This window comes from Lissotriton vulgaris, chromosome 3_1, assembly GCF_964263255.1.
Source record: "Lissotriton vulgaris chromosome 3_1, aLisVul1.2, whole genome shotgun sequence".
Taxonomy (NCBI): Eukaryota; Metazoa; Chordata; class Amphibia; order Caudata; family Salamandridae; genus Lissotriton; species Lissotriton vulgaris.
Window position 1 is genome coordinate 654100467 of NC_141689.1, and position 15553 is coordinate 654116019.

General features: G+C 48.8%; 1 pseudogene; it reads left to right on the top strand.

The window, feature by feature from the left end:
• Positions 1–15553, top strand: part of LOC147726881 (claudin-4-like) — a 136639-nt pseudogene that overhangs the window by 11869 nt on the left and 109217 nt on the right.

The window sequence follows — 15553 nt, forward strand, 5'->3', positions numbered from 1 at the left end:
GCTTCTGGGTCTGCCGCCTCTAACCGGTGAGCCACACTTCTCCAGTGGGATATATTCTTTGTGGGGCATATGGAGGCGGGTGTTGAGTATCCAACAATTCCTCCACAAAAGCATCATCTTCTTCCTGAACCACATACAATGTACCAATTTGTAATCGAAACCTTCTATCTTCACATTCAACACCCTTTTCCTGTTTTTCCCTGTCGTATGCCACAGCCTTCTGGGTCAATGTCTGCATTCTCCCTTTATGGGCCTCTTTTTCTGCCTTCAACCGCTTCTGTCTAGCTGCTTTCTGCTATGTTCTGATGGAATCAAACATAGACTGCCTACTTCGTCTCTTAAACAGCTGTTCTTGATACGCAATCTTTTGTTCATCGAAAGTGCCTGTCAACAGCCACTGCAACTCAGCATTGGCCCTCGTATATTTTTGCCGTAATGTACTAAACATAATAGGGCTTCACATACATATCAAAATTTTGAGTGCCTCCTCTTCCAATCGAGCATCAGCAGAACAACAATGACAACACAAGGAAAACAACTTACTTGCATAAGGCATTCTAAAAGAAAACAAGTTCACTATTTTATGCCTAGCAAAACAATTGCAATTGCTTTTATCCCAAAGACGGTCCTTAGACCGTACCAAATACAAACCAAAATGGTACCATATGCACAAAGTACCAAAATAAGCTCACTGGTATACGCAGGTCAACCAAATACATTTTCCACTGCCGACTCTTCAGACCAAACGTTCAGATCCAAGAGTTTTGCAATTCAGGACTCCAGTTGGGATGAGCACTGGGTGAGGCACCGTCCGGCGGGACAGAAGGGGCAGCTACAAGTACCAGGAACATTTTCTGCAGGGATCCCCAATTATGGGCCCGACCTCCACCGTCCGCGGAAGGGGATTGGTCACTCACCCCAAGGAGTCCCTGTTCAGGCACCAACTGAAGGAAGTGGCCCGATTAGGGTCACTCGGGCCGCTCACAACCACCTCTCAGCCTTCCATACAAATGAAGAGTCGGTCAGACAGTAGTGAATACAAACCAATAATAGTTTATTCAAAGTACACTCAGAGCGGAGCCCTGTTTGCCCAGTTGCTAGGAGTGCTGCAGAAAGTTGGACTTCAGCAAGCATAACAAAATATTGTGTACACTTCGAAACAAATGAAAGCACGCCCACCATCAAATTTTCCAAGGAGATGCAGCTGGACAGTAAATTACAAAGTAGTAAGTTTCGATTCAGAGGCCGGCCACACCTTATATAATTTTCAAGGTCACTCTGCCTGTGCCCATCACTAGACAAGTGGGAGTAGGCTTACATCTAAAGGGAAGGTATGCACTAATAAGAACAGTGCATTCATTAAAGTAACTGTCAGAACCCCAAGAAGAAGTCATGTAGTTACAGCATTAAATTGGAATTTGCGGTGGCTAAAGAACCACATTTATTTTGGGCGCAATGATTGGGCGCCAATGATTGGAGATTGCTGACTCAGGCCTGGAACACTAAGAAGGCCGCCACTCCCGGGTGTGAGTTAGCGGTCTAGTTGTTGCCGCTTTTCACAGGTGCCCGGTTGATGTGAAGCACGTGGTTCCAACGAACTGCGCACTTCACCAAAGTAAAGTCGGGAGTCGGTAGAGTGTTTTAAAGCTCCTCAGCTTATCTGAGGCCTTGGTTCTTGCCCTTAGTTGTTAGCTATCCCAGATGGTGCAGAATTGTAGCGCTACACTTTCCAGTAGCGCAACGAAGAATTTATACTTTCCAGGTGAAGGAACTGGAAACGAAGCACTTCCAGCGGCAGCGTCTTGAAGAAGCATTTCACCAGAAAGAGAGAAAGAGAAAAAGAAAGAGCAGAAGGAGAGAGATAAGTCAATGAATAGAAAAAAACTGTAAACAATGAATAATTGAACTGTGCATATTGAATAATTGTTGTTGGAAAGGAACTACTTACCGGAATATGGATACGCCTGAATTCTTAAGGAATAGAAGAGATTACAAGTCTTCTAAGAACCCTAGAGGATAAAAGAGAAGATATATGAATAAGCAAAACTAATGTAATATGTTGTAGGGCAACACAATAGATAGAGAGATAGGTTTTCAGATAAATAGTGTAATATAGATAGATAGGTTACTAATAGGTACATATAAAGTACATAGACTCTTTAAATTCCCTATTTCACCAGACAGGTTTATGAGGAAATATTCTGCCAACAGTAAACTAAAAATGGTAAGACAATTACCTATGTAACAATAAAATCATAAACCACAAGATATAGAGTTTAAACAAGACTATATCAGTAATGCTGTTATCTTGTTAAATAGGTACATCATATCAGAAGGCAGAAGAACGATAAAGGCCTTTTCCCCTTAAGAGAAGAGGAGCTAAATCTCTGGACTAATTGGTAAAGAAAGAAATAGGTTTGAATAGTATAGTATAGTAGAGTAGAGTAGAATAATTGTTTTGTTACTATAATTTAGGTATTCTCTGATAAAGAAGTCTGCAGGACGGACACTACAAGAGAAGCTGAGGAAGAGTTCCAGAGCAGTCTCTTCTGTGTCGTTTATTATTTTATCCACTCCCCCTTCCTAATTTGGGGTCTCAGAGAGTCAAGTTAGTAACTGGCTCTGTGGAATCCTTGAGAGGGAGTTGGGAACATTTGAATTCTGCTCCTGTGCAAGATTCAAGTGGTAAGAATTCACTTCGCCTCTGACAGTAACAGCACCAAAGAAACATAACCTAGAGAAGGCTATTTCTCGGAAATGACAAAGGATTAGTTTTGATCATGATGCAAAATGGTGCTCTTACACAAAATGGCGCTTCGAATGCTAACTTGCGTAAAACAATGTTAAAGCATATTTTTCTATACTAACATAGCCAGGATATGTTTAAATAAGCCCAGGAGGTGGTTCCTGTTGAGAATGTCATATGTTTCCTTATAGACATAATGCGGAATGGGAGCAAGTTCTGGCAGTTTGTCAGTGCTTTGATGGGGTGACTCCCCGGTGGCTTGCAGCGGGAGTGCTGCGGGCTACGACAGCCAGGTGTAAAGTAAATCAATTACACTATTTACCTTGCGCTCGCTGCATCGCCAACTCAGTGATGCAGCAAGAGCAAGGTACATAGTTTTATTTATTTACTTTTCACCTGTATGCCTCACTCCACTAACCCCCAGCCTGCCCCTTCCCCACCGCCCACCACCCCGCAGCACTCTCTCTGCGATCCGCCACTGGTGGGGAGGAATTGAGGGGCCTTGGAATGATGGAATGTGGGTTCGAGTGGAAGACGGCTCTCCGCCATTTGTCTTTGCCCATCGAACACCTGGTAAATTTGAGGCTGTCTAGAAGAAGATATTTGTGGTTGGTTGGCCTGAGGGTGTTGAAAAGATCACACATCTGCAGCGGCATGCATGGGCCTAAAGGGCCGCTGTCTGTTAAGACGTGTGGCACAACTGTGTTAGTACTTGCATTTGCCCTTGGATTAATTGGTCCCGTCCCTGCGTTTGACAAGCCCCTTGAAGGTTGTGATTTGATGTCTTGATTGGCCAGTCCCAGGGATCATTGCAGGGCCCCCCTGAATTAAGTGGACATAGTGCTGGCCTTGGCTGTGATGATATACAGTTCGGGGCACTAGGTTCAGTGGCGTAGGCCTTGTACACTTCGGGCATATTCTCAAGGACTCATCACCGATTTATCGGCACTTTAGCGCTGCAAAAGTGGCAATAGATTGATCGCCCTATTCCCAAGCTGGTGCAAACTGCTGACATCGCCAGTTTTCCAGTGATAGCAACTGCAAAAAACATTGCCACGGATGAGAGCGACAACAAACGCTAATGAGATGCAGAGTAGGCGTTCCGTGCAAAAACACACGAAAACCCAACTTCTCGACCTTCCCAACAACCAGGCACATCTGCGATGCGATCCAAAAACAGGCGATAAGGCGCGTTAGCAGCAGGGATTTAACACCTGCCTTTTACTGGTGTTAAGCAGGACGTCAACCTGCAGTATGTAAAGGAGCCCAATCCAGAGTCACATCTGTAGACCAACACATGTCATGGAGCTACTGATCATGCAGCTCGGAGACCCAAAATGGCCACAACACCCACCGCCACCACCCCCAGGACCCCCCACCAGGACCCCACCCTAAACTACCATGAGCAAGCACAGAATAAGACAGCTGACCTTCCAAAAATGGTATGGCCCCCAGGCACACAATTGCAGAATGTGGGGAGAGGTGGGAGCAAAGTATGCGTGAAGGAGGCAAGTCGCCCATGAATAAGAATGTGCACAATGCCAAGTGTGGTGGTGATGGACCGGACAGACTTCAGTATGCAGAGAACAGACATGTCCATGTGAACATATACTGCTGGTGTTTGTATTATTGTGGACAGTGGACGCAACCATGTTACCTCAGGCAGTGGAGAAGACCTCGGTCATGTACCTTTGTCGTCTCCCCCTGTAAGAATAAGTGGAGTGGGCTAGTCTTGCGTACACCAGTACTGCGTAGGAGTGTGAAAACATAGGCCAGGGCTCTGGGCGTGGTTCACTTCCGGGATGGACAAGGCGTGTGCCAGGGCGGCGCCACTCAGCCTGCCACAAGTCCGCCGCCATGACCGCCAGCCTCCTCAGCAGATCGCTAGCCTCCGCGACGCAGGCCCCCAGCGCACCCAGCAGCACAGCACCGCAGAGTTATGTGTGTGCTGACTACTGCCTTTGGCCTACACTTCAGTTAGCAGGTCCCCCAATTCAAATTGAGTCTTGATTTATTTATGGCAAAGTCCAGTAGGCCACAGACATTGCTTCCAGTGCGGCCTGCCCGGACCACGCTTCACCTAGGCTGCGCACCCGCTGAGCTCATCAGGTGCCACTAACTCTGTGCAGCTCAAGTCAATGCCACGTGGCTGTGGGCCCTTGCTGACCGCTGCCTCTGGCCTACACTACTGTCGGCAGGGCTCACACATATGTAATCCAATCCTGACCTGCGAGGATACACCATTATCGCTGGCTGCGCACTCCCCAAGCTCATCAGGTGCCACTAACTCTGTGCAGCTCAAGTCAACGCCCCATGGCTGTGAGCCCTTGCTGACCGCTGCCTCTGGCCTACACTGTGGTCAGCAGGGCTCACACATATCCAATCCAATCCCGACCTGCAAGGACACGCCATCATCGCTGGCTGCGCAATCTCCGAGCTCATCAGGTGCCACTAACTCTGTGCAGCTCAGGTCAACTCCACTTGGCTGTGGGCCCTTGCTGACCACTGCCTCCACCTACACTGTGGTCAGCAGGGCTCACACATATCCAATCCAATCCAATCCTGACCTGCAAGGACAAGCCATCATTGCTGGCTGCGCACCCGCCGAGCTCATCAGGTGCCACTAACTTTGTGCAGCTCAAGTCAACGCCACATGGCTGTGGGCCCTTGCTGACCGCTGCCTCCGGCCTACACTGCGGTCAGCAGGGCTCTCACATATACAATCCAATCCTGACCTGCAAGGACACGCCATCATCGCTGGCTGCGCACCCTCCGAGCTCATCAGGTGCCACTAACTCTGTGCAGCTCAGGTCAACGTCACATGGCTGTAGGCCCTTGCTGACCACTGCCTCCACCTACACTGCAGTCAGCAGGGCTTACACATATCCAATCCAATCCTGACCTGCAAGGACATGCAGTCATCGCTGGCTGAGCACCCGCCGAGCTCATCAGGTTCCACTAACTCTTTGCAGCTCAAGTCAAGGCCAAATGGCTGTGGGCCCTTGCTGACCGTTGCCTCCAACCTACACTGCGGTCAGCAAGGCTCACACATATTCAATCCAATCCTGACCTGCAAGGACAAGCCATCATTGCTGGCTGCGCACCCGCCAAGCTCATCAGGTGCCACTAACTTTGTGCAGCTCCAGTCAATGCCACATGGCTGTGGGCCCTTGCTGACCGCTGCCTCTGGCCTACACTGCGGTCAGCAGGGCTCACACACATCCAATCCTGACCTGCTAGGACACGCCATCATCGCTGGCTGTGCAACTGCTCAGCTCTTCATGTGCCACTAACTCTGTGCACCACAATTCATGGAACCTTCATGATTGAGTTTCGTGCTGTGGACAGCAGATGCAACAATGTCACCCCAGGCAGTGTGGAAAACCTAGGACAATGATGATGAAGATGAGGCAGGTGTACCACACCCTACTGCAGCTGCAGCAGGAATTTACCGAAGGGACACAATCAACAACAATTGCTTCACATGAACACGCTCAGCTCTGGTGCCCCTACCTCAGTGCAGCTCAATTCATGGACCCTTCATGATGGAATCTTTTGTGTGTGATTCCAGAACTGGTGCCTCTGCCTCAGTGCATCTCAATTCCTGGACCCTTTATGAATGAATCTTTTGTGTGTGATTCCAGAACGGGTGCCCCTGCCTCAGTGCAGCTCAATTCCTGGACCTTTTATGATTGAATCTTTTGTGTGTGATTCCAGAACTGGTGCCTCTGCCTCAGTGCAGCTCAATTCCTGGACCCTTAATGATTGAATCTGTGTGTGTGATCCAATGATCACTGTTCTATTTGTTGCTAGCACCAACCACTCCCTGAGAGCTGACTTACACTCACCCCACACCCATCCAGCACAGACGTCACTGGACATGTGACCCTGGTAATAAAAAGGGGCAGGGCGCACGTGCCCGTAGCCAGTTCGACTATCTATCTAAGTGTGTCACTGTGATCATTATGTATGCATGATGGCCCCGGGCCCTACCACTTTACTTTATGCTGTGGACAGCAGACGCAACGATGTCTCCTCAGACAGTGGCTCAGACCTTGGACATGTAGCCTTGCCGCCCCCCCCTGTAAGCGTAAGCAGAGTGGGCTGGGCTGGCGTACACCAGTCCAGCTTAGGGGTATGGAGAATTTGCCCGGGGCTCTGGGCGTGGTTCAGTTCTGGCCTGGACAAGGCATTAACTAATGCGTGTGTCTCTGTAGTAGTGTCTGCGCCACCCGGCCTGCAATCAACAATGAAGCATGCACCAGGGGGGCGGGTCCGCAAGAACGAAGAAATGAAGGAGCGCAAGACCGCTCGTGGTCTTGTCTCATACATGCCAAGTGTTGTGTGTATCTGTATTGCCGCAGCATGAGCCAAATGCCTAGTTCTACTCACAGCACAAGTTCAGCCAGGCATGAACTCTACATCTGTATCTGCCCTATCCTTACCATAGGCCTACACTCACGTGGCCTCCCACCTTCAATAGCCAACATCACTGTATCATTGTCAGGCTTGTGGACATGCGCAGACAGGCATGACAATGGTGTGCTGTAGGAGTACAAGTGATGCAACCCCGCAGCACACACTAGTAAATTGGCCCGGGGGAGGGAGGAGCAGCTGCGAGACAACGTAACACACAGTGATGCCGCATATTTGCCACATGCTCGACATGTCAAACATGAATGCCAAAGTTCCACACATCACCCCACCCCACCCCCAACAAGCCACTTCATAGTTCCTGAATGCAAGCAGATGACAAACTAAAATTAGGGATGAAAGCTCCTTTGTCTGAACTATCATGCGGGAGCACATCTGCACCTCTGACCTAAATTTGCATGTGTCTGGCACCCCTGACAGATACTATAGCAGCTGATGATGACTCCCACACTATGCACAGCCCGACAAAAGACCAATGTATACACACCCCACACACAGAAGTCCTTGCTAAAAGTTATCTTGCATGGAATGGCTTTCACAATTACTCCGACACCATCCCAGGCGTACAGCCGTTGCACAATAAAACAACTCATTTATCCGAGCTGTGGCATTTCATCCACAGAACTGGCGCAGGTCAGAACAGTGCCGCTTCAACCAGAGCCACATTCGCAATTGCAGAACTTCCCGCACACATGCACAATCCGTCATGTGGAACTGTACCGTGCACGTATGCTGCATTTACTGGGGGCACTGCCATTGGCTGTGCTGCAGATCAGTTACCGGCTAAGCTTCTGCCTTACCAACATCACCTGCGTTCTGCCAGTGTTGCATTGTCGATCGTGCATATTCGAATGGTGCATGGATGTCTGTCTATCCAACAGGACGGTAGATGAACTGGATTGTGACATGTGTGTGTGCCCCCTGTTGGCACACAACCAAGAGTGTCAACGTGATATTTGTTTACGGGATGCCTTGATACTTGGCATACATGCTGGCAGCTGGACCTGGGAGATTGCACAAATCCTCGTGTGCAGTGACCTCCTTGAACTGCTCCCCTATCGGGCTGTGGTGCTAATTGGTGAAAGTGGGTAGACGCAGCACATCTGTCCGAACCTGGTAATGGATGGACTCGCCGTCCTGTTTGATGAAGTCGACAACGACTTCATGTTGGAAATGATGGCCTACGAAGCTGCAATCACTTTCTTGGATGAGTAACTACATATCTGCAGCCACAACTGGAGATCTGGTCACATATCCCACGACAACAGTGGACATGGCTGCATTCGCCTTGACTCCAACTACATGAGCGGACAACAACGCGGGTTAACACACACCTGTGAGAAGGTGAGGTACTCCCCTGGAGTGGACAGCGGTGCTTGGCAACGTCCCTCATTCTGACATACTGTTGCATTGGTCTGCATGTTGTGGCACTTATCTTGCCTATACTGACACGCATATGCTAATAAAGTCAACGCACCTTCACTTATATTCAACTGTGATGAGTGTTGATTTGAATGACAATGTGTGTCTCACTGCCTATCTGGATCACGGCCATACATGCTCATTGATAGCATTACCCAGGGAGTGCCTTTTTGTTGAGTCACTGTCCCTACATTCATCCATACTTACATACTTGATTATTTATAGCCATGACACATCTGTGTGAATTAAAATGTGTTATTCACATTCAGTGGTGTGTTGAAGCTGGAGCAGTACTAGGGCCATGTAAACCCCACTTTACATTGTTGGCTCGTGAAGGACCAGCCAGAGTCCTTTAGGAATTGGCAAGTTCATTGGAAGTGAAAGACTTCAGTTCACAGTGTGATTGCAGTGTCATTGCAACCAGAAAAAATATGGCAGTCCATGTTGAGGCCCAAGGTGAGTGTCGCTGAGTGTATCCGGGGGCAATGGAAGGTTTTATTCTAGGCCATGATGCAGAGGGCTGAACCAAGCTGAAACCGGCCATATGGCAGAGATGAATGCAACCACTTAATTCTGACCACAAAGCCAGATTCATTATCATCATCATCTTCGTCCTCTGATGTGTGAGGTGCCTCACATGTTGGTGGTGGTGTTCTGTCTGCATCACTGTGTGCAGTGAGACATCAGGAGCCTGAGGTGGAATGTCTGCCGCACTGAGTGGCACTGACACTTCAGTGAGTGTAAATGTGGATAGAGAGGTAGCAGCAGCATTAATATGCGCCTGGCCTTGTGGTGGCAATGCCATGAAGAGGATCTGCAGGGCATGGAAGATCCCTGCTACATCTCGCTGGTGTGCAGCTGTGGCAAACATTCTTTTCACCTGCATCTGCTCCAAGCTTTCCATCATTCTCCTTATGTGTCCCAACTCCCGGGTGACATCGTTGGAGTCACTCTGAATGGACAGTTGTTCTTGGCTCAGAGTCATGACTCAAGCAATGTCAGCCATGGATTGTTGGAGAGCATGGGTAGTACAGTTGGTGTCCGTTAGAGACTGTAAGTGGTCTCTGATGGGACTTAGGCACCCACGCATGGCATCTTGTTTGGCTGCCATGAGGTCGAATCCCATCCGCAGCTGATCAGCAATCTTCTCCCGGCACCCTAACACACGGCGTTGGAATGCCATGTGTTGGTCGTGGGGGTCCTGGGAGACAGCAGTAGTGGTGAGTGCTTCCTGCTGTGTGGTCTGTGCAGGGGGGGTCTCCTCGATGCAGCTGGGCTGCCCTGCCCTTGGAGGTGGGGTGCTGGAGCTGTTTGAGGGCGTCGGTGTCGATGTTGGGGAGGTCCTCTTCCTCATCAGTGCTGCGTTGTTAGGTCTGCTCTGCAGGAGGTGTTTATTCTCACTCTGCAATGTGAAGGGGAGATGCAGATTGACATTGTGTTCACATGCATGTTCATTGTTCAAGTTTACATACAGACTGCATGACAATGTACATTGTGACTGTTTATGAGGAGATGTCTATTTGATGCGGGACAGTGGACATTTCAACACCATCACGGATGTGAGGTTGTACTTGTACATTGTCATCTCACAGTTTCCTGCTATGCCACAAGCAAATGGCTATTTTCTGCAAACAAGCGGCTTCAGTTGTGTCCTCTGTTCTGTTGTTCAAGTGGGGCAGTTTCTACCACAGTGTTGACAATGTGAGGTGCTCGGATTCTTATGTGTGCTGCATTGTGGGTGAGTTGCCCCTTCAGCTCTAATTTTGCAGGAACTTATCCCTTTTAGGCAGTGTGCCTTTCACTTCTGTGCTTATACAGTGCTGACATGTTGCAGACTTGGGTAAATTGGGCTCTTGGTCAGAGTTGTGACTCCTGGGCATGGTTTGTCCGCAGATGTGCTATACTTAATTGTACATGTGTGCCATTGTGCCCATCTCCCCCCGTCCCCCAAGTCCCTGGTCCTTAGTCACCCTGTTGCTGTTGGCTCAGGTCCTCTTGTGCAGTGTCCGGTCCCCAGACACCTGCTACTGCCTCCCCAATGATGGTGCCTGGCTGGTCCTCCGTGGGGCTTGCGGGGTTCTGATTGTCCTCTGTACTTGCTCCGGCCACCTCCATTTTGCTTCGCAATTGTATGTGTTTTTTGCTTCCTCTTTTATAGTGACTTTTCCCACATGACTTGTGGCGCTTGCAGGCATGGCGCTGCTTATCGCAGACATTTTTATTGCCGTTGGGCCCATCGCTGCTTTTTTCACGTTCGGGTTCAGATTTTTATCGCTGTCTCTGTGATTTTATCGCAGTCATTTGACGCGTTATTGGGAAACTATCGCATGTTACCGCTGTGTTGTGAGTAAGACGTTAACACAGAGTTATTTTCCCACGATAGACGGCGATATGAAACATTGCCTTAACCAATATTGGCGAGGATTATCGTACGTTCTTGAGAATATCCCCCTTCCTGTGTAATTGTCAAAAAATTATTAGGGGAAACATTTATGGTTGTGAAAACCTCCTTATGTTCAGCGGTTTGTTTTTGGTTTTGAAATCAATTGCAGATGGGGGAAGTGGTTTGCCCCCTCTCGTCTGGACCAGAAGTGGTGAGGGTATCTGCCCTTGTAAGCCAAGATCTTCATTTTTCGAGTTGTTTTTAACAGTTTTTTTAGTTTCTTTTTTCTCTTCTGGCGAAGATTGGTTTTGATGTGGGATAAATAGATGTTTGGTGGTCACTTGCTGCAGCAGGGTCATCATTCCTGGGTTGGCTTTGAGCCTGTGGGGCTGGTGGAACTGTTGTGTTGTAGGTACAGATCGGTGTGATTCCAACCATTAATTCCAGAGGACTGGTACCTGATCTCTGATCTGAGGGGGAGGTTAACTTGTTGGGTCCTGATTCTCGGGCGGAGGGGTAGCACCTCTGGAAGAAGTTGATGTGACACCGTTTATTGTACAAGATGTCTGAAATTGGGAGATATGCTCCTCGGAGCAGCGGTTGGGGTAGGTCGTAGCGATAGTTTCGGACTTTGGAACAGGGACATTACTGTTGCATGTCTCTATATACCGCTGCACCAGATGAGGCCATTACTCCCTAGAGTTTAGGAGGTCTCTATCACCTAGGAGGATCCCTCTAGGTGCATTTCGAAGGTGGCAAGTAGAATTCCTTTTTGCTTACCACCCCCACATGTAGATAGTTTTCCTTTCACAATATTCCCCTTTTTTCTAGGTCCTGAAGAATCGCCAATGATCTCCCCGAGACAATTACATGGAGAGAAACATGTTGACCACCAAGGAGTAGAGTAGAGGTTCCTATTCTCAACATAGAGAACCCACTACCCTCCTTATTACCTTTTATCCTAGGTAAGGTACTCAACAGAATAAAGGTACTTCAGAGGAAACCTTAACCTATTTTAAACCACTACACATACATCTACACAAGACTAGGCCCCTTCACCCCCACTGCACCCTTACGGCAAGGAACAAAAGATCTCCGAAAAAGAGCCCCTTTAAGGGTGCCCGTTGGGCATTGCAGCACCGGCCCAACGAGGAGCAGGCTCAAATGATGAAGCATGACACCTAGCTTGCTGGGTGTGTGAGAGCCCTAGTTCCAAATGGAGGAATTCCCCTCCTCCTACACTAACACGACCCCTGTTTTACTTTCTCCACCGGATACAAGCGTCTAGGTGGTTATAGGGGATTCCTTTTTCACCTAGGAACTGCGTACCATTCCTTTTGTTGCAAAGTTACTTGGGCACGTACGCTGGACCTATCATAAATGCCCGACCATCTACCTCCCTTGTTTTGATAACTACTGAAATTGAGAGATGCCATTTTGTAGGTTTTGACTCGGCTTTCTGTCACCATGGGTGTTATTATTAAGGCTAGCAAGAAGCGAGCATAGTATTTCTGGAAGGGACAAAAGTACAGTAATTAATTAAGATTAGGAACATGGATTCCGGTAGGCTGATGGTCTTTTTCATGGTACTTACCTTGGTCCCCATGTTGGCTAGGGTTGATGCCATTGGTTGAATTGGATTAATCTGGAGATCAATCTTCTGTTGTTGCCATAATAATGCGGTAGTCTTGTTTAATGTGTAAAGTGGTCTGTGAGACCAAAGTAGGGCTCGGAGTGCCAAATGCCAGAGATGGTTCCTTATCTTCTTGTGTTGAGCGGTTGGGACTTTTGTGGGTCTTCATATTGATTCCTGGTGTTTGAGCCAGGGAGGCCTCAATTCTGGCTTCTAGAGAGGCTGAAACTGGCTGGATAGATTTCTCGGTTCGAGGTAGCTTTCCCTCCTTGGCTTCTTTGTTGACATTGGGAAGTCAGTTAACTTGATTTTGCTGGCACCTGGTTGATGGCTCATCGGGGTTGAGGTGGACACGAGAGGGGTATAGGCTGTTTCAGGGCCAGCCCAGTACTTGTAAAAAATTCCAAAATTCGATCAAGCAAGCGGGTTGGATGCTTGAGTTTGGAGATGGGCTCGAGTTGGGGGGTTTAGCTTTAAAGTTCTTGGGGTAGCCTCTATGATCCAGGGATCTTCTGGACTGGGGGAGCAGGCCCTCTTTGTATCTAGAACATTGTCTAGGCTCGTTCTTGAACCCCAGGAGAGAAATGAGGCTGATAAAGATGCTCTGCCTGAGGCTCGAGTGAGTAGGGTCAAGAGGTTTGGCGTGATGGCCCAACAGTGGGACTAGAAGTGGGGATCTGGGGCTTGACTAGTGCACCGGGCCTGGCTGAGAGATTGCGGATGGGGGTAAACTTACCCTAGTCTTACTCTGGATTGTTGCCTTGCTGAAGAGTGTGCTAATCAGCACTTGTGATGTTTAAGCTGATTGACCTCTGGGTAAGGCTACGGCTTGCTGCGGGGGCTCTGCAAACGGAGCTCATGAACAATTTGGACTTTGTGTCTTGTGTCTTTTCTCTGGGGTAGCAGTTTCCTTGCTGGCATGCTTGCCTGGCCTTCCAAACAGCCAGCTGGCCTTTTCCGGTGGGAGGTTATGCTTGTGTTTAATTATGATGGATTATAGTGGCCACGGAGGAAGGGAACAATGCCTTCTTGTTATCCTCCTGAATTACCTCCTTAGCTCCCAAAGTCTTCCTGGACCTTTTATGTTCTTTCTTCGTCCTCCGGCCTGCCTCTGTCATGCAAGGGAGGGCAGCAGTTGGGCGGAAATCCAGAGGGAGAAAAGATCCTGTAATAGCTGGGGTCTGGGCACACCAGCCTGGTGTCACCTCTGCTGTGTCTTTCTGTAATAGGGATAGGAATAGGCCATGGACCTGTGGCCTAGCCCAGCCTGCAGCCAACAGCCCCCACCACTTTACAGTATTAGGATAGGTGTGGATGGGCAGCAGTGGCACTGGAGGTGATGACGGCCGAGGCCAGTTAAAGCTGGCAGTGTGGATGGGGCGCTCAAGGGAGCAGGAGGAGGGGTATTGTCCTCCCCTCTTCCACACTGCAGATGGTAGTGACGCCTCTCAGTGTCTTGGAAGTCTTCTGGTTGCAAGACTACACCCTCCAAACCTCACCATACTGCATGCCCAGGCTGCTCCCCATACACTCACCACGCCACCGGGCCGACCTCACTGCTCGCCGGCGCCACTCGATCGCTACACAGCTGCCCAAACAAGTTGCAGGGACAGCCGCCCAGACAGACTGCAGAAACACAAAGCATTGCACAAGATAATGTCAGTGTTTTTCCGTGCAATGCCCATTTTTACCAGAAAGGCTAGCGGGGGCAAGGTGACTTTTCCCTAGAGAAGGAAATAATTGTGGGGGATATAAAAATAAGAGGCAAGGGCAGAGCACGGGGTGAGAGCTGCCCTCACTGTTTCATGCAAGCTGCACCGGCCTAACGTCAGTCTCCTGCACAGATGGAGAGACCACAACACTAGCCTCACCTCACTTGCCCCTGCAGCGTAGCTCACTACCTCACTGTCCACGGGCATGTCCTGGGTTACGGTGGTCTGATCATCCACCTCTGCTCATTGTTTATCACAGCTGGCTCCGCTGCCCACTCCGTCACTTCTGCCTCTTTTATATTGTGTTAGGCAAGCCTGATCCTTCTCAGAAATACTGGGTTGTGGCTCTCCGGTAGGTAAACTGAATCTCCTCTCATAACCTCCTTCCTCCATTCTGTTTTCAGTTTGTAGAGTGTCATAAATCCATGTCAATTTCTTAAAGAATTTCAATGTTAACCTGTAGATGTAATTTTCTTTGATAATGCTGGAAATGTTGTAGAAAGATGATTAACGTCTTGTCTTAATGTTACATCATCTGTCCTAAAATAGCCATATTTCAACATTGAATGCATGAAGGTGAAAATGCAGCCTGATAGGCTTATATTGAGTAAGGAGGAAAATAGAACCTTTTTCTTAAAGCATCTGGGAGGAAGCCCTCCCACAATGCCCACCCATAATCTATTGGACGATACACAATTTGGCTTTAGGAAAGCACACGGAACTGAAACAGCGCTCATCAAAGCAGCAGATGAAATCAGATACACGTTGGACAAGGGAGGAGCGGCAGTCCTGATACTGCTGGATTGTCGGCGGCTTTCGACACGGTCGATCACAATACCTTGATCGACCGTGTCGCAGCCATAGGGGTGGAACACAAAGCCAAGGACCTGATCACATCTTTCTTACATAACCGGTCCCAAACTGTTAAACTGGGTTCCTTTTATTCATCTCCCCTTTCCCTTCCCTGCGGTGTCCCACAGGGCTCCTCGCTAAATCCGACTCTTTTCAACATCTACGTATCGGACTTAGCGAGGGTGATAAAGGAATATGACATCAGCCTCACCACCTATGCTGATGATACTCAGTTAGTCCTCTCAATACACCGGGATGGAGACAGGGTGGCCGCAAATTTCCGGGAGGGAATGTTGGCCATCAGCTCCTGGATGGCGGCTACCTGTATCAAATTGAATTCCAACAAGACTGAGATCATGCTTTTTGGGAAA